The following is a 24,940-nucleotide window of genomic DNA, read 5'->3' on the forward strand; positions in this document are numbered from 1 at the left end:
AGCTAAGTCAACAGGGCCCAGGTACACCAAGGGGCAAGAAGCAACACAGGGACTCAACCTAGAAAGCTAATCAAGTAGGAGAAACCAAGAAACAACCAAGAAACAAGGCAAAAAGCCAACTCCCCAGCGGAGTCGCCAAATTGTTGTGGAGGTAAATCCCCTCTGCGGACAAAGGCGATCCCTACTAGCCCAAATGGGGTCTAGCAACAATCAAACAACGCTAACACGCAGGTTCCTAATTGCAAATCAAAGACCGATGATGAGGGCCTACATGGATTCCAACGCTAATATTTGTAGAACAGTCGTCGCTCCCGTTCCTTTGCTCCGGTCGGTCACAATCCCCACGATCCTCGTGAACAGACACCTGCACATGCAAAGAACGACACAAATACAAGCATAAAATCCAATAGATGCAACTATATATCAGTCAGAAAGATATAACTCAATCATCATTACAAAAGACAATAAGAGTGGAACCATAATGATAGTCGTCTATTATTGATAAACAAAGAAGAATACAACCATAGTTCTGACGTCAAATCCTCCTTTGGCTGGGTGATCAGCAGCACATGCCTTACAAAGCTTGTTGGGAATGGGGAACAAGCCTCTCTCTCCTTGGTTACTTGGACAAGAATCTCCTCACTTAAGATTTAGCCTCATGGGAATGAATAAGGCTCCTTGTAGCATGAGCTTAGCAATTCTCAGACTTTGGGACTTAGAATTTGGAACTTGGAGACTCTAACTTGTCAAAGGCAAAAGGACAAGCTTTTATAGATAGAGGAGAAGGAGTTAGGGTCATCCACAAGATTCATGGGATTGGCTTTATCACTAAGAAGCTTCCATGAGAGGTGGAGAACTACTTCCCTTCTATGGAGATTCGAAGCCAAACTGACCCAACTCAATATAGATTCAGTTCATGAGTGGGTTAGGAAGGACCTTCGTAAGCTGTTTTGTTAAAAACTTTACCCAACTGGGCTGGCACGAGTGCGACTCTGAGACAGAGCGCCAGCTGGCGCGCCCTCTTTGGAGGATTCCCCCCATTGGCACGAGTGATACACAGTGGAACCGCGCCAATGGAGAAAGGGCTATTTTTATGGGTATTTTGCAGAAGGTTTCTTGGGGGCATATGAAGTACATACTCAAGGGGATACAATGCAAGTGTTTTCAGGTTATGTCACTTCTCACAGGTCCCGGAATAAGTCCTCCAATGTGCAGGAGAAGGGGTAACAGGGATGGTGACAAATTACTGTGTAAAAAATCCAACGACCTAGATTCGACTTCCCATTATCCAAACCACTGGAGGATGGTGGGGACCATGCGCCACGTGGGCGAACCCACTAGTGCCAATTCAATTGAGCACGAGTTTGAAATGGTAAACAATAACTTGTTCTCCCTCGCTCCCGTCCACCTGCCCCCTGTCATCACCCTAGCTCATCCAGCCACGTGTCCCTCTCGTCACGTCATCCCACGTCAGCTAACCATTGCCCCCTCTCCACCTATAAAAGCCCTTCCTGCCTCACATTTTCAAACATTCATACTAGTTCCCTGTGCAGGCTCTCCCTCTAGTCGTCTATCTAGAACTTCGTTCGAGCTCTCAGTTGGCCAAGAGCCTCCTCACAACATCATTTTCAACCCTCTCCATGACAACCAGGTAACCAGTTGGTACCCTCCACCTATAAATCACTCGAATATTCATAGAATAGGAAGAAGGAATCTCCCGAGACCCCAACAGCCAGAAAGACCAAACCCTCTTCGAGTTTCGCCCCTCTCATGGACATGGAGGCACACATTGATGAGCCCTCTTGTTCCTACCACCTTATCGACCTTCATTTCAACCTGTATGGTAACCACGTTAGGGGAGAAGACCCATTCTGGGTGGTTGACTCAGGTGTATACTACCAAATTTCACCTTATGTGCACCATTTCCCTAAGTTTATCTCCTATTTGACTGCAACCTACATAGAATAGAAAATATGCTTTGTCTCTTCTACTAGGGCCAAAATACTTGAAGTAACCCCAGAGTTGATTCAAAAAGCCTTGCTTTACCCTTCCTCTCCTAAACCTAAACATTTCACATAAACTACATTGGTATATCATTACTCCACCCTTGAAGTTGATGAGCAACAATCCTTCCTACAAATGGTACTGGCCCTGGGCCTACAATCTTTGCTTATCGATGACAATTTCCCCATAAACCTCTTTGTAGAGTCTCTTCAACCAATTATATCCCTAATTTCTCACCTATTTGGGGATGATGATGCAAATATTGCTACTAAGGCCACTTTGGGTTTCCTAAGGAAGATGATGTAGCCTGGACATTAACTTGACAGTCTTGCTTACCTATCTGGGGCCATAAGATTTTAGATGCACCATTTTCCTACCACATCCTTTTTCAAATATTATTCATTTCTATTGTATTTGTTTTTGTACACTTATGTGGATGCATTCGAGTGCCTGGGTCTCAGTTTGGTGGTCGGTAACAAACAGAGGAAATTTGTGTTCGACTGGATGTTATTGTTAGGAAGAGGCCATATTTTGATGGTTATTCCTAGTTTATATCCTCTTATATGGCCATTGCATATAAGATTATCCATGGTGTCTCCCCCCCCCCACCCAAGAATTCTCCCTCAACAAAAAGAGATTCTCTAGCTTAGCAAGGACACCAGGGTAGAGGACTGGTACCTTTTTGGTAATTACCTAGAAATCAGGGTCTATGGGTGTGAGCTCCCTCCTTACCACTTACCTGTGTCCATGCCCATGAGGATTTTTTCTCTGGAATTCATCAGAAAAAGCCTTAATGTGGACCAAGTCCATTTTGTCCCTACAAAGAAGGGATACATGTTTAAATTGGGAAGGCTTGTGGGGCCTTTTAGTGTCAATTCTAGGAAGGCCTTCAAGGCAATTGAAGAATTACTCAAAAATATGAATTTTGACCTAGGGGATGTGTGGCATTATGACCCTCATGGTGTCATTTCCAAAATAAGAGAGAAGATAAAGGATTCAACTTATGAGCATGAATCTATGCCTCAGATAGAATGGAAAGCTAACTTTGATTCATGGGCTATGAACACAGAGATGGAGATCGAGACTCCAATAACCAAGGAAAAAGTAGAGAAGAGGACCATGGACCAAACTGGAGATACAAGGATGGAGGATGTACACACGGTTAAAAGGGAAAAGACCCAACAGGTAGAAGAAGAAGAACTTGAGACCAGGTTAGTGGAAACAAGGCTAGACCAACCGGATTTCCAAGTGACCTTGGAGTATCCATTACAGATTGCTACCTCATCCTCTTCAGAGGTAGCTATTTTAGGTGCAAAGGGAAGTGCAGGTGTTACTGAGTCAAGTTGGCCTACTTGAAAGGCCATCAAAGAAAGAAACAAGAAGGTGAGGGAAGAGATGCAATAGCAAATGACTTCTCATTTTGTTCCATATTAGACTAGACTGTTGGTCGTTATGGACTTGGAAAGAAATCAAATGAAGTGCTCACTGCAACATCCACTAGCATAGTCTTTGCCTTCAAGTTCTCAGTTCAAAGCCTTGGATGTTTCTCTGGATTTGACAAGTGTTCACCTACCAGATAAGATAAATTTCCTTAGGCAAGTTGGAGAGATGCTATACAATAAACTCAATAGGAATGCAATGACTATTAGCAAGGCGAAGAATCTGCTAGAAAAAGCTGCAACCAGGTTAAAGTAGGAGAGATCCAACTCCAAGGCTCTCCACATGAAAAACGGGAACTTCAAAGAGTTGATCGTGAAGCTACGTTTAAATCCAGAAGACAAAACTACCTTCGAAGCCCTCCTTCAGATTTACCAAACAAAAACCCAGGAGTTAAGGCATAAACTGAAGATGTCAGGTAGTGAGCATGTGCAATCTAAAGAACTTGCACAGGTGGAAGAAGAGAAGGAAATCCTAGCCAAAGATCTCATTGAAAGGAATAATGAAATAGTAGCCCTCAAGTAGCAGGAAGGAGAGCTTCAAATGAGAATAGACATGCATATTTGTGCAGTAATTCTACTTGAATATCCTCAAAACCCCACTACACATCTCACTAAGACCCTTACTGAACTCCAGCTTTCAAAAGGGGGGCTTAAAAGGGTGCACAATGATTTGGAGGCTACCAAAAGAAGCCTAGTGCAGAAAGAGAAGCAACTGGATACAACCAAGACAAATGCAAACATCATCAGTGAGAACCTACAGGCAACAATCCAGGAGGTCTCTGAGCTGAAGGGAAAGTTTAAAGGAAACATTTATCTGCTACAAGCCAATCAACTGGTCTGGGATGAGATCATTGAAGAGATAAGAAACAAATGGAAGTACATGACCTCGATGGATGAACAAATAATTGTAATCAAAGATTATGAAATCTTCATCCTATCAGCCAAAGAGGATGGAGAAAAGAAATCCCAGATCTCCAAAAAGTTCATTTAGTTTGTGAATGAAAGGCCACTCAGTGACTTGAGGCCCATAGATGTGGTGGACAAAATAACTGCTATCATGTAGATCTCTAAGGTTGTCCAGAAGGATGAATCTAGAGTCAAAATTGAGGAGTGCATAGAGGTGGTACCAAAGGACATTGTTGATTTTAATGCTTAGTTTGAGAGGATTGGAAGAGCAGTGTTGCCCAGCTGTTGGGACTTTGCGGGAGTATTGATCCAGTGGGAACAATACAGTCAAAGACTAGTGGAGGCCAAAAGCAAGGTATATTATTCCCATGAGAAGACTGCCACTTTGAAGGGTAAGTTTGTATTTAATTATTTGAAGAGTGATTTTCAACTGTTGGGGATGGTAAAGACCTTGTTTTGTCCTAGACTGAATTACATAGGTCTGACCAATCTCAAAATCACATATCAGTGGTTCCTTCGGGCTCCTCATCTAGCTCCAGCGTTGTAGCCAATATGTGAGTAGTTTATCAATCCTCCTATGTTCCAAATCATTGAACAATCAACATTGCCTCTACAACCTACCTATCATGACTGAAGATATTGCAGATTGTGTTGACCATGACACTTTAATTTCATGTTTTATGTAAATATTTTTTTTCCAGACAGACAGTGAGAGTTCGGTTTGTACAACTGTACCACGAAGCACGCCGATATTTTTCTATGATGATTCACTGTAATAAATCAAGAAGGAATATTTTGTAATGGGCTCCCCCTTTAAGGCCCTATAAAACAATTTAATGATACAAAACTAAGGGTTCAAATTTTTTGTTTCCAAGAGAGAACTCTTATAAACTGTTAATGAAATGTATGCTCTATGGAAGATTAATACAAATTTTGGTGATTGTGGCTCATCTGAATCTGTATTATGTGTTATTTTCTATGTTTATTCCATATGTTATCACTATTCTTCTTAGGTTGCATGTAATGGTAGTTGTTGGATATGTTTTCATGAATTTATGGATTCATCTAAGCCAAATGATGATTAAAGGTGCCTAAACTGATATGAAATCTAACCCTTAAAATGTGCTCCATGTATCCTAACCTTCCATTAAAATCTTTGTCTCATCCATTTCATGTTTAACTTTGATGCACCATATTCTTAGATTTAAGCCTAGTGTATTGATTTTATCTCTTGCTCAAGTCTTCTACCAAATCTACTATAACGACTGATAAGCTACAAGTTTATGTGATGTTGGCTGCCGTGAATCTAATATTAATGCTTCTATGAGTAATAGTTTACATTTTACTTTGCATTTCCCCTCTTAAGGAAGGTTCTGAATCAATTTTCTCTCAAATATATTAAATATTAAGTGTGATATGAATTCCCAGAAAATCTTTAAGACACTCATCAAGATGTCATAGGCACTGGTCTCTCCTCAGCCCAGGGGTTGTCCTTAGGAGCCACAACACGTACTGTAAAATTGACTCTCGGGGCATTTATATTTACCAAATGCACCACATGTATAATATTAAAAAAATATAGCTCGATGTGTTCGATAACATGAACGTCCTTTTTCGGTGAAAAAAAGGTTATACGTACGCACCGGTGTGAAATGTTGTCTCGACACATCGCGTTGAAAATAAAAATAATTGGATTAAAATTGAAAATTGTGTCCAAAATACCTTTTTTTTGAATTTTTTTTTCTTGTGTTGTGCATTCGACAGGTTTGGCTCACATCGGTAGTGGTGCACCCTATAAATTTACAGGTTGCACGGCAATACGGTGCGTGACTTTAACGCACCGTAGTGTTGTTGATGCGTTTAGTAAATTAAAAATCGCAGATAAAAGCTATAATTTTTACATTGATGTGTATTGTAAGAGTAACTCATGGTGCGTTTATGTTTCCCAAATGCACTGCACACATAATATTAAAAAAAATAGCTCGGTGCGTTCGATAACTTGAACATCCCATTTCGGTGCGAAAAGGTTATACGTATGCACTAGTTCACAAGATTGTCTCGACACACCACGTTGAAAATAAAACTAATCAATTTGTATGTGTGTATACTAACCAAAAGCGGTGCATCATCTGGATGTGTTCACCATGGCCGATGCTTTCTTGTTTGGTGGCACACCGGTTTTGGTGCATTTATGTTTTTTTTGCGCACGAGGATGGTTTTTTTGTTTAGTTGAAAGTTATATGTTCCTATTTATAAATACATATTTCATTTAATACTTTTTTTTTGTGTTTTATGTATAAGGCTAATGTATTTTATATGTCAATCATGTAGCAGATACGTCAACAGAGGGAGAAACAACAAGAATAGGAGAAAATGGTGGACCAATACAATATGGTCTAACCGTGGGGGGCACAAGAGAGGGAGAGAGATGTATACCCTTGCCCTATTACAACAAAAACCCGAGTTCTCTTGAGGAATGTAGGCCTCCTTAAGTACTATGAGGAGGCTACATCCTTGAAGGCATACTCTGGCTTGTTGGAACAACTGATCTGTTGGTGGAATGTACACCAATAGTCTTTCTATGTCAGTCCTGACTCGTGGTATAGGCCGTCTAAGGAGGACATATATTTTATCACTGCCCTATCTAGGAGAGGGGAGGATTTTATCCAGTTCACTTATGTCCCCCATGGTGTTGCAGCAGAGAGTCTATTTGTCTACTCTCAGAGATATGTTAGGGATGATGTAGTGCGTGCAACATATTTTCAGGTGTCTGGTGGACAACTACAAATTGCTTCTTTTGGTGCATAGGAGGTTAGGTGCCTCTCACTATTAGTGAGTACCATTTCACACTATACTAGTGATGGGAAACACATTAGTTTCCTTATTTTGTTTTATGTTGATTCTTTGGTGCAAAGGCCATGATGTATTAGATGGTCTACCATTTTTTGTGGAATTTTTTTCGGGCTTTATATAGATGTCATGCTATGATACATGGGACAACGAACTTCCCTTTTGCTTCATAGTTTTTTTGTTTATTTTTTGAGAGGTTTCCATAGACAAGGCCTAATTTTGACCGTCTCCCTCCTATGCCGATGATTGAGGTGCAGATGCACATGTGGGGCGAGATGATGCCCAAGAGGGGTCTGCCAAAGTGTCTAGCCAAGATTTTTGTTGAGGCACTAGGGATACTAGCCAATGAGGATGACCACATGTTTGTCTTGGTGTTGTGTCTATATGTGGGGATGGATTTGAGATAGTGTCCCAACATTCGCTTCACACCAGATGACCCTGCAGATGATAGAGATAATATTAGTGTTTTCTTTAAATTAATTTAGTTTCATTTTATTGTCTTAATTAATTACAATAAAATTTATTCTAACACGTTCTTTAACTTTTTTATATTAAATTATTTAATGAAATTGTCTAATTATTGATATGTACTATATATTTTGTAGACACCAACAGTTTCGTTAGGGACATGCCTCCTCCCCCACTAGAGGGAGATGCACAGATTAGCGAGGCCCTGAAGGGTGAGACATATCCTCAGATGCAGAAGGGCGCGAGCATGCAAGCATGTAGGGCCGTTGTTAGATTTAGGATGGAGTATTGTGAGCGACTCTCCATAGTTTTGGTTGAGGAGGGAGTCTGCCCTACGAGGGCTCAAGACATCAAGGAAGATCCTAGGCTCCTGGAGCTGTTTAGAGACTTCCCATGCGATATGATGAATCTTATGCATTATATCGTGAGATCTACTAAGCTACTATTAGCTTGGAAGGATGGGCATGCAGTAGATATGTCACATGAGTATTCACCTAGTGCTGCTCCATTGCATCATGATGATGAGGGTGGTGATGGTGCTTGTAGTAGTACTACCCCATCGAATCATGGTTAGGGTGTCGGTGATCCTTTTGGTAGTACTCCACCTCCTCATCATTCACCTCATGACCACCCAGTGCTAGCAGTGGTGCCTCATGTTTCTCTTGAGAGAGCAGACTAGCCACCTTCTCCTCCACCTCGTTGTTTGACTATTGAGGCAGTACTTGACCATCCATCATCTTCTGTTATAGACCAGGCTTCCACTACAATTTCTGTTGTATCAAATATTTTATAACAGTTATTTGACTTGTTTGTGTATATATATAGATATTGCGTTTTTTTTTTCATGTTGATGTATTTAATTTATATGTTGGTGTTGATGTGTATATTGTTAGCTCATGTTAGATATGTTCATTTAATGTGCTTGAAGATAGATGTGTACGTAATAACAATTATTTGACATGAGATTTATATTTTAGGATGTGTGGGGTGATGATGTGTAATATCCCTAGGGAAATTTTATAGTAAATAATGAAAGCATGCATAGACATAATCACATAGGAAATTCCTCAAATGTGAGAACACCAATTTAGAGCCAAAAGCTGCATTGTTGAGCCATTTTATTGATAAATCTTGAAGTATAATAGGTGCTTGGAAATTATGCACCTGGGCTTGCCCAAGGAAAGCTATCTAAGCCCAAGTGATGAGTGTGAGATCTCCTCCAAGTGTGATAGCTAGTTCACCTTGGCTCTGCGTTGAAATGCCCAGAAAATGAGCTACTGGCTGTATAAAATGGCTACTAGGGCCTCCTCTGGTTCTCAAATTTTGGGAAATTAACTCTGGGCTCTCCACCAAAGTTCCCAGAATAACTCACGGGGGAGTTGGCCAATGGTTTACCTTGAAATTTTGGCCCTATGTTTTCTCAATCGCTCTGTTGCTGGGTTATTTGACCTGCCTATAAAACTTGTTGCCAAAATCCCCCAAAATAGCTACAATCTCCACCAAAATACTTCCTGGAACTCCTCCTCAAGTTTCAACCCAAAACTCACTTCACTCCTCAACTTCCAAGTGTGCCTCCTCCAAGAAATACATAATCCCTACGCTGCTGCTGTTGAACCTCTCTACAACTGACACTCCCTGCTATTAGTACGAATTGGAATAAATGGGACTCCCTCCTTGGGCTGGCACTCGAATTCCACTAAAGAAAGGGTTGATATTTCTGCTTGGAAAGACTCGTGTGCTAAACAACACTTGCAGACTTGGCTTCATCTCAAGCGTGCTCTGTCAAAGACAATTTCTCAGCAATTCATGAATGACCAAAATGAGTGCCTCTTGCTCTTTATGTCAAAAATCCTCCAAAATTCCCATGTGGGTCTAGCTCGACAGTCGCATACATAAAGGCTTCCTGAGAGTGACCCTACAGTCACAGTCACTCGCATACAGTGATTGAGAGAGCGACCAAGGAGTTTCGGTCGCACACAAACAGTCATGATGAGGGCGACCAAAGTTCAGATTGAAGATTTGACATCTTGGATTCAATTGACTTCAGTGATCTAGTATATTTGAGTTTCTCTCTAATATTATACAGATCTATAGATCTGTATATTTTATTTGTTAGTATCCACTTCAAACATATGTATTTGGCTCATTGACAGTGACAACAGTTTTTAGCAGTGTTCAGCATAGTGACAATAGTTCTCAGCAGTGTTCAACACAATGATAACAATATACATCAGTTGACATCAGTTTGTGATAGCACATTACAACCATCAGTATGAGGATTCTGATTCCTAGCATGATTAGATCTGTTTCATAGATATCATTATTGTTTTGTTGCATAGATAAAGTTATGGATCATTGTACTCTCTTTTGCTGCATCATTCGATGAAGATCTAAGAAGAAGAATATTTGAAAGGGTTTTCCCCATAGTGGGTTTTTCCCTGGTCTCAGACCAATCCTGGTGTCTCTATATGTGTGCATACTTTCTTCTACTATTCCTTTTATGTTCCATTGCATTGATGATGATGGTGATGTTGTTTCTTTCTATGTAATTGCATATGATGATGTATAATGGTGTAGATCTGAATAATGAAATGATTATATGGGGTGAAATTAATGTATTAATGATGAAATGAAACTATCATAGCAAAGAACAATGTCGCCCTAAGAAAATTTAACATGGTATCAGAGTTGAGCTGAAGAAAATCCATGGAGATCACCCCGATGAAGACTCCATTGATGGACGCAAGAAGAGGATGGTGGAGACCTAAAAGAATTCTAGGGTTTGAAGACAATCCTAGGTAACTTGATTATTAGGGTTTGATGGATTCCATGAGGTTAGGTTTGAAGATAAAACCTTGGTTTATGGAAACTATATGAGATGTGGAACCTAGTATGGTCAATGAGAAGATGCTCTAGCACTTGTGGGAGATTTAATGAAGCCCTAGATGGGATAATCCTTAGCAGACCTGGTTGGATACTGATGAGCCCCAACAATGTACAATTATTTGGGCTCATTCAACTTCCTAATTTGACTTAATCCACCATTCTCATTTGTTTATTGCATGTTTTTGATTATTTTTATGTTAATAGAGTGAATTTGGTTAGTCATTATGCCAACAAGTCTAATGGGTGCTTTGTGTAGCCTTTTTGGTCAACTTGGAGACAAAATTGAAGGTCTTAATGAGCACTTGGCAGCCAAATTCGTGGGAGAACAAGCTAGAGGATTTGTAGGAAGGTGTCCCCCTCATTTATGGGCCCTTACCTCGAATTCTCCACCATCAGCTCGGAGTTCAAAGGCCACCAAATCAATGAGCACAAGGGCAGCCAAGCAAGTCAAGTTGGACTGCTGTTAACTCCAAGTCTTGGGCAGCCAAGTCCCTAACTTTTAGGAGGACTGTTGGGTCCTCAAATTGTATAAATAAGAGGGCTTGGGGCCTCATTTTGGTTAGCTAGTGGTTGGTCATTTTTGGTAGCTAGTTGGTAGTCATTTTTGTAGCTAGTTAGTCATTTTGTTTTAGCCATTAGTTAGCTAGCTTGTAGTTCGATTTTTAGGCCATGGATTAGCTTTGCTTTCAGCTCATTCTCAAGCTCTCCTTATGGACAGTTTTGATGTACTTTTCATTTCTTGATTAATAAAGATGGATCCAGCTTTGCACCAGCTCTAAATCTTTCATGGGAGGCTGTAGCTCTTGGGGTTGGGCCCATCTCAAGCGCCCAATACCTCCCTTGTGTATCTTTATGTGTTTGCTGCGTTCTTGAAATAAAAATCTGCTCTTTAGAACTTGCTTTGTTATGGTAGTTGGTTTTGATGGGTAACGTAGCTTTTTATGCTTAGAATCGATTGGTAGGAGTTTGTTATGCATTTAGATCTTTTGGAATGCTCTTTCTCACGTGAAGTACATGGTTCTCTTTCCAAACAAAGCTGCTGTTCATTTATTTCATTGACAATTAGATTAAGTTAGCTAGGACTTGGTTTGTTTGCAAGAATTCATTGATTCGTTTAAATGAGCATTGTGCAGGGCATCTCTATCATCTTCATCACCTCCTCAAGTTCTATTTAACCTCTGTCTCACTCATTTACCCTCCAACTCTCTCATTTCCCACATAGCTCCATCTCCTCCAACTTTCGTTGGTTCCATCCTTCCAATCATCAAACCATTGCATACACTCTTCCCTCATCTGATTTTCCAGCTTCTGAGCCATCACCAGCCTTATTCCTACCTTACACATCTCCCTCTACCATTTCATCACTCCTCCATCACGCCAAACACTCACGGTAGGTCATCCTGTAGCCATTTGTAGACATCCTGTAGAAAACAGAGTATCCTGTAGGATCCTCCACAGCCATCCTGTAGGAGGCCACTCTCTCGGTTGCTGAGCATCTGAATGCGAGGAACCTTTGTGGATGGGTGCTAAGGATCCCTAGGGACCTCTCCTAGCCTCCCTAACCTGTCCCACACTTTCCTTCCTTCTCCATCCCATCTGCACACCCAAATCCTAGTTAGCACAAGATCACAATCATTCCACACACTTAAAGGAAAAATACAAAAACATAATTTTCATGATGCAAGTAGTTTAGATCCATGCATTTTCATTTATTAGAGGTAATGACAGCATTGGTAGAAGTTGCATTTACATTCCTTGCATTGTAGAGGTCAGACTAGTTAAATTAGGGTTTCCTAGGTTTACATGCTTTGATTTGCTTTCAGTTCATTTTTGTCAAGTAAAGTAGCTTTCCTTTGAGATTAGCTTTCGTCCATCAATTAGCAAGCTTCTTCTGAGAGCCTATAGAAGTTGGCTTGAGCCCTAGCGGACTTGTGCCCGCTGACCAAGTGACAGCTGCGACAAGAGCTAGTACTTGTGCATACAGCACCGCCGCTTCCAAGTTTGTACGAACTACCGGGTTGATAAAATTAAGGGATAGGAAGCCCCAGGAGTTGTAGCATTATTACTACAATACTGGAGCTCACCATCTTTTTGGCGCCGTTGCCGGGGAAGCGGCAGAGTTTTGGTGATTGTTGCTATTCTTCTATTTTCTACTACAACCTTCTTCTAAGTAGTTTATTTCATTTCCATTATGCAATTTCATTTATGCAAAAGTAGATTAGCCTTTCTTGCTTTTCTAGATTAGTATTTCCTGCTTTCATAGATTAGCATTTCCTGCTTTCCTAGATTAGCCTTTCAATTCCGCAATTTCAATTTTGCAAGCGTAGATTAGCATTTCATTTCATGCTTTGTAGGAGTAGAGATAAGTTAGAAAAATGATTGCACAACCCCCCCACTGCTTCACACAGCCAACGTTCTTCTTCGATGGCTGTGATGAAAGAATCCCTGGGTGGACATCAAGACATATCTGAAGAACCTCTAGGGGAGAAAAAGAAAGAAACATTCCTCTGGAGCAAATGGCTACAAGTAGAGATGTTGGGAGCAACATCTTGTCCAAAGATGAATTTGAAAATCAGATCGAAGATTTCAAGAGTGATATGAGGCAGTTCCTTGCCATGCAACTGGATACCTTGCGGATCCAAAAGAAGCAAGAGGAAGCCAAGAGGGCTTTGGCCATTTTTTGTCCTAGGTGCACTAGAAAGCATCCTAGGAACGAATGTCCAATGCACTCTCTAGAAGTGTGTTTCATCTGTGAAGAATACCATCCTACAGATCAGTGCCCTTCCTTGCCCAGAATCAAAGCTACATATCAGAGAGCCAAAGGAGCCACTGAATCACTCTATTATATGAACCAAAGGAGGCCACATGGACCTAGATCTTACCAGCAGGAACTGCAAGGGATACTCGAGACCTATTATGACCCTTATCAAGCCACTTTCATGCCTTCTTGGGATCCCCCTGCTCATCCTTCCTGGTCTACACCTCCTCCTTGGTCATATCCTCCTTATTCCTTCACAGATCCATATTATGCCCAACCAGTTGCTCATTCGTTTCACTCTTATGCTCAGCCACAGCCTCAGTGGAATGCACCTTATCAGGAGTGGAGGCCCCAGTACAACTCTCATCCAGCTCATTTTCCTCCACCACCTGCTCATCCACAACCATCGCCTCCTCCTCCACCAAGGCAACCCCAAATGCCTACCCAACCACAATGCCATCCATCTCCATCTCAAACTCACACCTCCACTCATCTACCCGTACCTCCATTTCCAAAACCATGCAATGGAGCAGCTCAACCTAATTGCAAAGCTGAGGCACAACATGTGCAAATGACTCCTTTTGAGCTCAATGATGTTCACCAAAGCTCAGGAAGAGTGTTGCAAAAGAGAGAATCTATTGACAACATTGAAGGACCAAAAGTAAAAGAAGATTCCAAAGAGGAGATCAAAGAACCATGGGCTGCACTTGATGAAGAAAAGAGATCTAAATCAGAGATCGAGAGAGATCCCTCATGGTTACCATCAAATCTTCCATGTACTCAAGAGGAAGATCAACAAAAAGAGGAAGATCAGAAGGTCATGATGGAAGGTGACATGAAGAATGATCCAGATCAGCAAGATGACCAAGGATATCAAAGCTATATTGAGATATGGTTTCAGAAGGTCACTAAGTTGCAGCAGCACTCTCTTCCTCAACTATGTTTGATCCCTTCAAAGTCAGATCATTTGGTCTCTGAGATCTGGATACCTGTCAGAGCATGCATTTCGAGCCTCCACATCATTTTTTCTCTAATCTCGATGTGCACATGGCTCCATTGGAAGTATTCTTATACTTGAAAGGAATTTTGTTTTTCAAGTAGGGTAGGGTAGAAAAAAAAGAAAAAAAAAAAAAAAAAAAAGAAATGAAAAAAATGAAAATAAGAGAAAAATAAAAATCTAAGGTGAAAACCCCCTCGGAGGCGCCTTAGATTGGCTCATTGATTGAAAACCTCCATGAGGCGGTCAATGGGTTGGAAAGAAAAGAAAAAAAAAAGAGAAAAAGATCTTTGGGTGAAAACCTCCCTTGGAGGCGCCCAAGGCAGGCAATTAGGGTGAAAACCTCCATGAGGCGCCCTAGTTGTTTTTCAAAAAAAAAAAAAAAAAGAGAAAAAGAAAAAGAAAAATAAAGCTAATCTCCATTTCATGTTGCAGCAATGACATTGCAGGTTAAAGGAGGACGTTGCATGATAGGAGGAGCACTCAAATCAAAGACAAAGGAGTTTTTGTGCCTTCTACAGGAAGTTTCGTATCTTCTACAGGAAGCTTACAAAAAAGCCAAATTGATCTCCAAAGAGGACCTGAAGGCTTGGAATATGTCCATGAGGCCTACACTCATCTATGTTTCCACTCCTCACCCCTTTTCCATCATTTTTTCATGTCATTATGCTTATTTCCTCAAAACTGTGTCTTCTACAGGAAAGCTCTGAATTTCTACAGGAAACATCCTGTAGAACCTTTGGACGAGCCAAATCCAATTTCAAAAGTGAATCTGATGGTGGGAGTCTATTGGTTAGGCTTGCAAGCACTTGTGTATCCATCCCTTGCCTTCATCCATCATTTTTTTTCCTCCTTGTGCTTCTCATTGTGCTTCTACAGGATCTTCCTGTAGAAATTGTGGGAAACTAGGCATGCATTTCAAAAAGTGGTTTGGCGAGCATGGTAGCTTCCTCAAGGGTTCAGAAGCCCTCATGCCATCTTCCAACTCCTCCTCCATCATCTCCATACCTGCATCACAACAAAAATTCATTTTGTCATACCATGCAAACACATGCAAAATGCCTTGAAGCCAAAAACACATAGAGCAGAATTTGTTTTTGCCATAACTTGAGAACCATGCATCCATTTGACAAACCGTTTTATGGGGGATTGTACAAGGTCGATGACAACATGCCTGAGCAGTTTCATGCAATTCCGGTGCACGGTTTCCAAGAAATCAGCCTCCATCACCATCAGCCATTTTTGCATTTTCTCCATAACCGTGCATCCGTTTCAAAACCTGTTTCATGGGGAGATGCACGTGGGTGATAGTAGCCTACCCAAGAAGTTTCAGCCAATTCCGATGCACGGTTTCCGAGAAATCGAGCTCTGAAATCTTCAGCCATTTTCCAATTTTCTCGAAATCCGTGCATCCATTGATCACGAATTTGCTATGGGAGATGCATAATGATGGTGGTAACATGCTCAGCAAGTTTCAGCTCGATCTGCTTTGGCGTTTGGGAGAAATGTCGAAAACAAGTTCTGGTTTGGTGAAGATGCAGCAACAGCAGCTTGGATGTGCAGACTTGAACGTGGAAACAATCGTCTGGAGCTTGGATCCGGCAAGAGGACACCTGCACATGAAAAACACAATCAAAGATTAGCAGCCCAGCCTCATGCAACCATAAAATCAAACGCATGCAGCAATGACAGCCCACAACAGCTCACGGCAGCCATTCAACTTCGAGGTACGTGACTTAACCTTGTTCCTCTGTTGCATGAATGTAATTCGAAGCATTGCATGAACGAATGAGATGGTTGTGGTTAAGAGAATCGGTGGCCAGCCAACTGGACACCCTCATCTAGTTCAACAGCGCTCGGTGGGTGGATACGCCACGTGTGCTCAGCCAACTCAGGAAGAAAATTGAAAACGGGCAGTGGTGAACAGTAAACTTCAGCGTGCTTGATGGTAAGTGATTACAGGCAGAGGACTATAGTTCATAGTTAAACACTGCAGTGGAGATAACCGTTTGCATGGCCAACACATGTCTCTGCCACCTCACTCCAAAAATCACGCAGAAATCTAAGCGCTCAGTTGTTGGTCAACTTGCACTTGCAACGTGATTCACTCGAAGTGTATTCAAATTCAGGTATTGCTTCCCTTTTTGCAAAGTTACGTACTCTGAAATGCGAGCTCATGCTGTGGAACTATTGTTTGTCTTGTCTCAAGATGGAGTTAAACGAAAATTAGCAGAACATCTTGAAGAAAAATATATGAAATGGTTAGCAAAACTTATTTCAACATCTTCAAATGTGGTCTTGGCGGTTCTTCCATGGCTCTGTTTGGCAGCGTAGGTGGTGGTATTTGCACCAAAGCAGCAGATGTAGGTGCTGATCTTGTTGGCAAGGTTGAGAGGAACATTCCTGAAGACGATCCACGCAACCCAGCTGTCATTGCTGATAATGTTGGTGACAATGTTGGAGATATCGCTGGTATGGGATCAGATCTATTTGGGTCCTATGACTGAATCTTCCTGTGCAGCTCTGGTTGTTGCATCCATATCATCATTTGAAAACTCTCATGATCTTACTGCCATGTGTTATCCCTTGCTTATTAGTTCAATGGGTATCATTGCCTGCTTAATCACAACTCTGTTTGCAACTAACATATTTGAGATCAAGGCTGTGAAGGAAATTGAGCCTGCATTGAAAAAGCAACGTATTATCTCCATAGTAGTGATGACTATTGGCATTGCTGCTGTAAGCCTAGTTGCATTGCCTTCATCCTTCACTATCTTCAATTTTGGTGCCCAGAAGGTTGTAAAGAACTGGGAGCTTTTCTTCTGTGGTGCTATTGGTTTGTGGTCTGGCCCTGTTATTGGTTTACTGCACTAGTAATGCTTACAGCCCTGTCCAAGCGATTCATGCAGGACTGGAAGCAGCAACTAATGTTATATTTGGGTTGGCTGTGGGATACAAATCTGTTATTATATTTGCTATTGCAGTAAGCATTTTATGAAGCAAAGAAAGCTGCCGCAGTCGAAAAGTATTGTCATGTCAGGAACAGAAACGTGAATCAAGGATTAACCAATGGAAAAACAGTGATTCCCATCCAGCTTCGGCATGCAATATCTATTCTCGGGCAGTTCATTGAAGCTAGCAGACTGTTTCTACAGGAAGCTAGCAGACTGTTTCTACAGGAAGACAGAACAGTTTCTACAGGAAGACAGAACAGTTTCTACAGGAAAGTGAAAAGAGGGAAGCCAAAGGAGAAATCGGCCAAGATGCTAGCCAAGGACGTCACCAGGGCCATCAAAGACAAGGGGAGAGATTTGGTTGCTCAGAGGATGAGCAACACTTTCAGTAGGGGGGTGATGATGAGCCCCAACAATGTACAATTATTTGGGCTCATTCAACTTCCTAATTTGACTTAATCCACCATTCTCATTTGTTTATTGCATGTTTTTGATTATTTTTATGTTAATAGAGTGAATTTGGTTAGTCATTATGCCAACAAGTCTAATGGGTGCTTTGTGTAGCCTTTTTGGTCAACTTGGAGACAAAATTGAAGGTCTTAATGAGCACTTGGCAGCCAAATTCGTGGGAGAACAAGCTAGAGGATTTGTAGGAAGGTGTCCCCCTCATTTATGGGCCCTTACCTCGAATTCTCCACCATCAGCTCGGAGTTCAAAGGCCACCAAATCAATGAGCACAAGGGCAGCCAAGCAAGTCAAGTTGGACTGCTGTTAACTCCAAGTCTTGGGCAGCCAAGTCCCTAACTTTTAGGAGGACTGTTGGGTCCTCAAATTGTATAAATAAGAGGGCTTGGGGCCTCATTTTGGTTAGCTAGTGGTTGGTCATTTTTGGTAGCTAGTTGGTAGTCATTTTTGTAGCTAGTTAGTCATTTTGTTTTAGCCATTAGTTAGCTAGCTTGTAGTTCGATTTTTAGGCCATGGATTAGCTTTGCTTTCAGCTCATTCTCAAGTTCTCCTTATGGACAGTTTTGATGTACTTTTCATTTCTTGATTAATAAAGATGGATCCAGCTTTGCACCAGCTCTAAATCTTTCATGGGAGGCTGTAGCTCTTGGGGTTGGGCCCATCTCAAGCGCCCAATACCTCCCTTGTGTATCTTTATGTGTTTGCTGCGTTCTTGAAATAAAAATCTGCTCTTTAGATCTTGCTTTGTTATGGTAGTTGGTTTTGATGGGTAACGTAGCTTTTTATGCTTAGAATCGATTGGTAGGAGTTTGTTATGCATTTAGATCTTTTGGAATGCTCTTTCTCACGTGAAGTACATGGTTCTCTTTCCAAACAAAGCTGCTGTTCATTTATTTCATTGACAATTAGATTAAGTTAGCTAGGACTTGGTTTGTTTGCAAGAATTCATTGATTCGTTTAAATGAGCATTGTGCAGGGCATCTCTATCATCTTCATCACCTCCTCAGGTTCTATTTAACCTCTGTCTCACTCATTTACCCTCCAACTCTCTCATTTCCCACATAGCTCCATCTCCTCCAACTTTCGTTGGTTCCATCCTTCCAATCATCAAACCATTGCATACACTCTTCCCTCATCTGATTTTCCAGCTTCTGAGCCATCACCAACCTTATTCCTACCTTACACATCTCCCTCTTCCATTTCATCACTCCTCCATCACGCCAAACACTCACGGTAGGTCATCCTGTAGCCATTTGTAGACATCCTGTAGAAAACAGAGTATCCTGTAGGATCCTCCACAGCCATCCTGTAGAAGGCCACTCTCTCGGTTGCTGAGCATCTGAATGCGAGGAACCTTTGTGGATGGGTGCTAAGGATCCCTAGGGACCTCTCCTAGCCTCCCTAACCTGTCCCACACTTTCCTTCCTTCTCCATCCCATCTGCACACCCAAACCCTAGTTAGCACAAGATCACAATCATTCCACACACTTAAAGGAAAAATACAAAAACATAATTTTCATGATGCAAGTAGTTTAGATCCATGCATTTTCATTTATTAGAGGTAATGACAGGATTGGTAGAAGTTGCATTTACATTCCTTGCATTGTAGAGGTCAGACTAGTTAAATTAGGGTTTCCTAGGTTTACATGCTTTGATTTGCTTTCAGTTCATTTTTGTCAAGTAAAGTAGCTTTCCTTTGAGATTAGCTTTCATCCATCAATTAGCAAGCTTCTTTTGAGAGCCTATAGAAGTTGGCTTGAGCCCTAGCGGACTTGTGCCAGCTGACCAAGTGACAGCTGCGACAAGAGCTAGTACTTGTGCATACAGCACCGCCGCTTCCAAGTTTGTACGAACTACCGGGTTGATAAAATTAAGAGACAGGAAGCCCCAGGAGTTGTAGCATTATTGCTACAATACTGGAGCTCACCAGATACTTGAAGGCAACATTGGTATATGGACCATGGACATTGATGTCTCTTGAATATTGGTTCAAGAGGGAGGGGATCACCTCTCATTGAAGATAAGTATTTCTTTACTTATGATGCTTCTTACTTATTAGACTTATAGATACGATGATTATGCTTATTGCTTGTACTTCCTGCATATGTATTTGAGTATATGGATGTTTCTAACCTCCTTGATGAGATGAGATGTGTAGATCCTTCTTGAGGATCATTTTGAGATGCATATATGGAAAGAGATAAAGAGGTACTTGATGAAAATATGACAAAGTGCTTCAAGTGGCCTATCACTAATGAGTAGGATCTCAGGTATGAATACCATAAGGTATGCGTGGTATGTTGTGTTTAAGCCATTGGCTCAGTAAGCCCGAAGGTATGATGAGAATGCATCTTTATTTAATGGCTCATACATTCATATGAAAGTGACTTGGATATATGTTTCCTATGATGAAATTATGCACTTGATGTTGAACATTTTGACCTTCTTGAATTCCATGAGGCTATCTAATGTTGATACATTGATACGCTTGATGTTTTTCTAACATCTATGGTCTATCTATAAAGAAGTATAGCACCTTGGCTCTAGATACTTGTCATGATGGATTTCATATAGAAGGATAGTTCATTGAATCCTATACATGATTCTACTGGTAAATCTTGCAATAAGCATGATGAAAGCATATGGAAAGGGTGATTGACACTCTTGTTGTTTTGATAAAGCTTTATTGAATAACCTGATTTGATCTCATTATTCATGAAGAGAATGATAACCTTGATGTGAAGAGGTATAAGTGTAAGATTGATATTCCAAATCTCTTAATACCTGTGGTCTTGTCTTGATGGCATATGGTTAAAATGGATGAAATAACTTGATGGAGTGACTTGACAGAAAATTCTATTGTGTTCATAAACTTTGAGATCTATCTTTTGATGAAATATTGATGTCATGATGCTGACAACCATATGTTTATGATCTAACAGATCTGATGTTGCAAGACTCTAGTAGAGACATGTTAATTACATGAATGAAGATGAATGATGTAGATCCCCAGTCAGAGGGAGAATCTCTTCTCAAGATTATTACCCTTATTACTATTTGTATTTTATGTTGTTGAAGTATGATTTATGTGCATTGATCTGCAACAGAGTCTTAAATTTGAAGCCCGTACAGAAATTAGGGTTTCAGCTCTAGACGCAGTCACAGATCTAGGATATTTTGTCCCTGGAAGCACTCATGCTAAGGCCTAGACATCGTCTAGGTAGCTAAAGTTGCTCCCATGCTAACATGAAGAGAGCGACCAGAGGTTTGACTGTTGTTGACCATAATCTGAAGCTTTCTGAAGCTGTCTGAACTTTGAATCGTGATGTCCTTGACATTTTATGCCACTGTTAACTGGTTTCTGAATTTGTTGAGTTAAATTGTTGATCATATAATGAAGTATTGTGTATGAAATCAGATGGTCATCTGAAAGATGTCAGCACCACATATGTATTGCAAATAACAACAAGATCTACTAGCAGGAAAAGCTTGAATGTTTTCCATAACATGAACATGCATATTGAACGTGTGTTTGCAGCTGAATGGGACATACATATAGATATGTCACTATGTTTGTGCTACAAGAGGTTAGGATGATTTGGAATGACTGGTATATATGAAAAGTGTTTTGTCATGATGCTTGACAATAACTTTGAATTGATGATTGAGATGTGCTTTGACAATAGATCTCTCTATGATAACATTTGGACTTGACCTGATGTCTAGTGATATTATTTGACGATTGTTGATTTGCCTTGATGTCGATATTATGTGGGCATGATGACTTATGTGGAAATTGGCCTTCTTGTTCTTAGCACAATGGTTGAAGTAATTGTAGTTGTGATTTGGTATGAAAAATGGAACTTGCATGACTTATCCTTGATGTATGCATTTTCACCTAGTGATGGGATTACTTGTATTATGATTATGAGAATGACTTAATCAAGTTCGGATTGATAATGCATGACTTGTTGGCATGATGAAGTCATGATTTGATATGAGCTCCACCTGTCTCCTGGTTGAAAGTATTAATACTATGATAATGATGACTTTGATAATGGTCGTGATCTGGATTCTAAACTTTGATGAGTTGACTTTGTCATTGATGGTACAACATTGAGTTATGTAAGGATGATTATGTTGGATTAGCAAGGCATTATGCTTAGAGCATTGCAATCCAGATATGTCGAGATGTGACAATTATCTGATGAAGACAAGATGATGAGTTCCAAGGTATGGCTTTGATATTGATTATGGTTTTGGTTTTATATCTTGATGATCTACTTGTGACAGGTGATAAGCCTCTAATGATCTAAATCAGAGGGAGATGTCTTATGAATTCCGAAATGATGTATCATGGCATTTCCAAAATTTGGGAAAGAAATTTCATATTGCAAAGCTATTGGAAAATGATTTTCAAAATCCTTGGATACTCTGATTTGAAGTTCAAGATGTTGTTGAACTTGACATGGCATCCGACGATTGAAGCATTGATGTTACGTTTTGAACATCCATCTGTATATGTACTATGTGCATAGAACCTTAATGAATTCATAAGTGAGTTGCTTCACTCACATAGAGTTTCCACCGAGCATGCTTTGAAATATTTGAATGAGGTATTCTATTTTGAGAATGAGGTATTTCTCCTATGATATGTATCTGCATAAATGTATTGCTGATATTTGAGATTATTGTTGATAAGCACATTTGGATGTTGCTTTAATATTTGATCTTCCATGATATCTTGGATGAAAATTCCATAGCATGATCGAGGTTTATCATGATGTTGCTAGCATGGCTAACTGTGAGGCAGGATATAGAAGCTCCTTAGAGATTTTTTTGAGCATGATTTGAATATGACATGGATACATTGTGATGATGTGATTGGCAGTAAGTCCCATATTTATAGTTTGGATTGAGATACTCTCATATATTGAGATAGTTCAGTTGTTCGAAACAAGCTCAGGATTGTGGTTGACACCTCCTTGAGAGGGAGGATGATTATGGTATCCTTTTGTGATTCATATGATTATATATGATTTGACACGATATTTGATTTGATGTTCTATATGAACAGGAAACAACTACTATTGATACAAGTTGATGATGAGAGCAGCGTTGATCGAGGACACTGAGAAAACTCTTCCTACCCTACTCGACCTCCCAGGGTGAGGAATTGAGATAGAGGGCTCCCGGGGTTGAGGGAACTTTGGACAATAGGGCGTTACCCTATCTGTTACCTAGGGTAGAATAATTTTGCTCCCCTATCTTTATAGGGTCAAATAATGTTGCTCCCCTCTTGGTCTTTGCAGAGTATAACCCAGTTGCCATCATACCCTCAAGCAAGCCATCTTGATGGGAATATCACTCCTCGTTTTGGCCAACAAGTTGAGAGTGTACTTGGGGTGTACAACCCAAGTCAATTATGATGCAGGTGTTCTACCACATGAATATTCTAGGTCATTGATGGGAAGATCAATAGGAAATAGGATGGGTTGAGATAACACGATATGATTTTGGGTTGAGGGTAATCTCCCTGATGAAGTTCTAGGGTCAAGGGTGTACTCCCTTGTGTGATGAGTTATCCTATTGCTCGGTATGGGTGGAAGTTATTTCTCCCTGACGTGGTTCTAGGTTGAGATGTGATCCTTGATGATATGCTCTCTGATGACAATCAATGATGATATTCTGAGTAGCAACCCGGTAGCAAAGATTCCAGATAGCATCGTGATGGATAAAAGGAGGTATCTTGAGCTCCCCTTTGGTAGAAAATTCTTCTTCTTCTAGGTCCGAGAATGTTTAGCATATGAGCAAGAACAATGAAGAGATAAGAAAGAATAAGAAAAGGATAGATTGAGATGTACAATGACGATTTTTTATGATGAGACACTTGAAATGGACATGGCATGATGACTACATGACATATATGATCCATGATGATATATTGTTCAATGGATAGGTGGAATTCTCCCTAGTTGAGAGGGAGTGTTAATTTTTGAAAATGAAATAAAATTCCACCTTGGACAGATCAAATGACCAATATAATGATTGCATTAGATTCCTCTTTTTGAGAGGACCAAAATCGACCTAAATATCACCCAGTTTGGCTAAGAAAAAGTTGAGTTATGAATTAATTTATTCATACATGTATTATGGATTGGGTTGGCCCTAACCCCATGAGTAACTTCTTGGGTCAGCCTTAAATCCAAGTGAACCTCAAGAAAAACTATAAATATAAGATACGTCAAGATCATTTGGAAACATCTTCTCCTCTTTTTTCTTGGTTTGCACAGGTTCGATGGAAGGAGTTCGCTCAAGGGTCTGAAATCATAGGTGAAAGGTTCGCTCTGGGTTAAGGTCTTCTAGATCACGGTTGCTGGCATAGAACATGGTATTCTGGTCCCTGGTCGTTGGCACACAAGCCTATGACAGTGACCAAAGACCTATAGTCATTGGCACAGAGGCTTATGGGAGTGACTATGGGTTCAAAGATAAATATGGAGGTAGTGGTCCCGGGTCGCTCGCACAGAGTGGTCCTGAGAGCGACCAGGACATCTCGGTCACTCGCACAACAACAGTAAGGGAGTGACTCTAGGTTTTAGCTACATTGTTCCATAGTCGCATGCATAAAGTCCTACTAAGAGCGAACCTGCATTCACAGTCACTCGCATACAATGATCGAGAGAGCGACCAAGGAGTTTCGGTCCCACACAGACAATTGTGATGAGGGCGACCAGAGTTCAGATCGAAGATTTGACATCTTGGATTTAGTTGACTTTAGTGATATGGTAGATCTGATTTTCTCTCTACTTTTATACGAATCTATGATCTGATTTGTTAGTATCCACTGCAAACATATGTATTTGGCTCATTGACAGTGACAATAGTTCTTAGCAGTGTTCGACACAGTGACAGTAGTTCTCAACAGTGTTTGACATAGTGACAACAATATACATCAGTTGACATAAATATGAGGGTTCTGATTCCTATCATGATTAGATTTGTTTCATAGATATCATTATTGTTTTTCTGTATAGATAAAGTTATGGATCATTGTAATCTATTTGCTGCATCATTTGATGACGATCTAAGAAGAAGAAGATTTGCAAGGGTTTTCCCCATAGTGGGTTTTGCCCTGGTCTCAGACCAATCTTGGTGTCTCTATATGTGTGCATACTTTCTTCTACTGTTCCTTTTATGTTCCGCTACATTA

General features: G+C 40.6%; 1 pseudogene; it reads left to right on the top strand.

Annotated features, from left to right (window-relative positions):
* The first annotated feature begins 16,620 nt into the window (after nucleotides 1–16,620).
* LOC149262600 (pyrophosphate-energized vacuolar membrane proton pump 1 pseudogene) lies at nucleotides 16,621–17,182 on the top strand (annotated as a pseudogene).
* The last annotated feature ends 7,758 nt before the right edge of the window (nucleotides 17,183–24,940 follow it).

This window comes from Pinus tabuliformis, chromosome 6 (genome assembly GCF_031772625.1).
Source record: "Pinus tabuliformis cultivar Carrire ecotype Pingquan chromosome 6, CPIR1, whole genome shotgun sequence".
Taxonomy (NCBI): Eukaryota; Viridiplantae; Streptophyta; class Pinopsida; order Pinales; family Pinaceae; genus Pinus; species Pinus tabuliformis.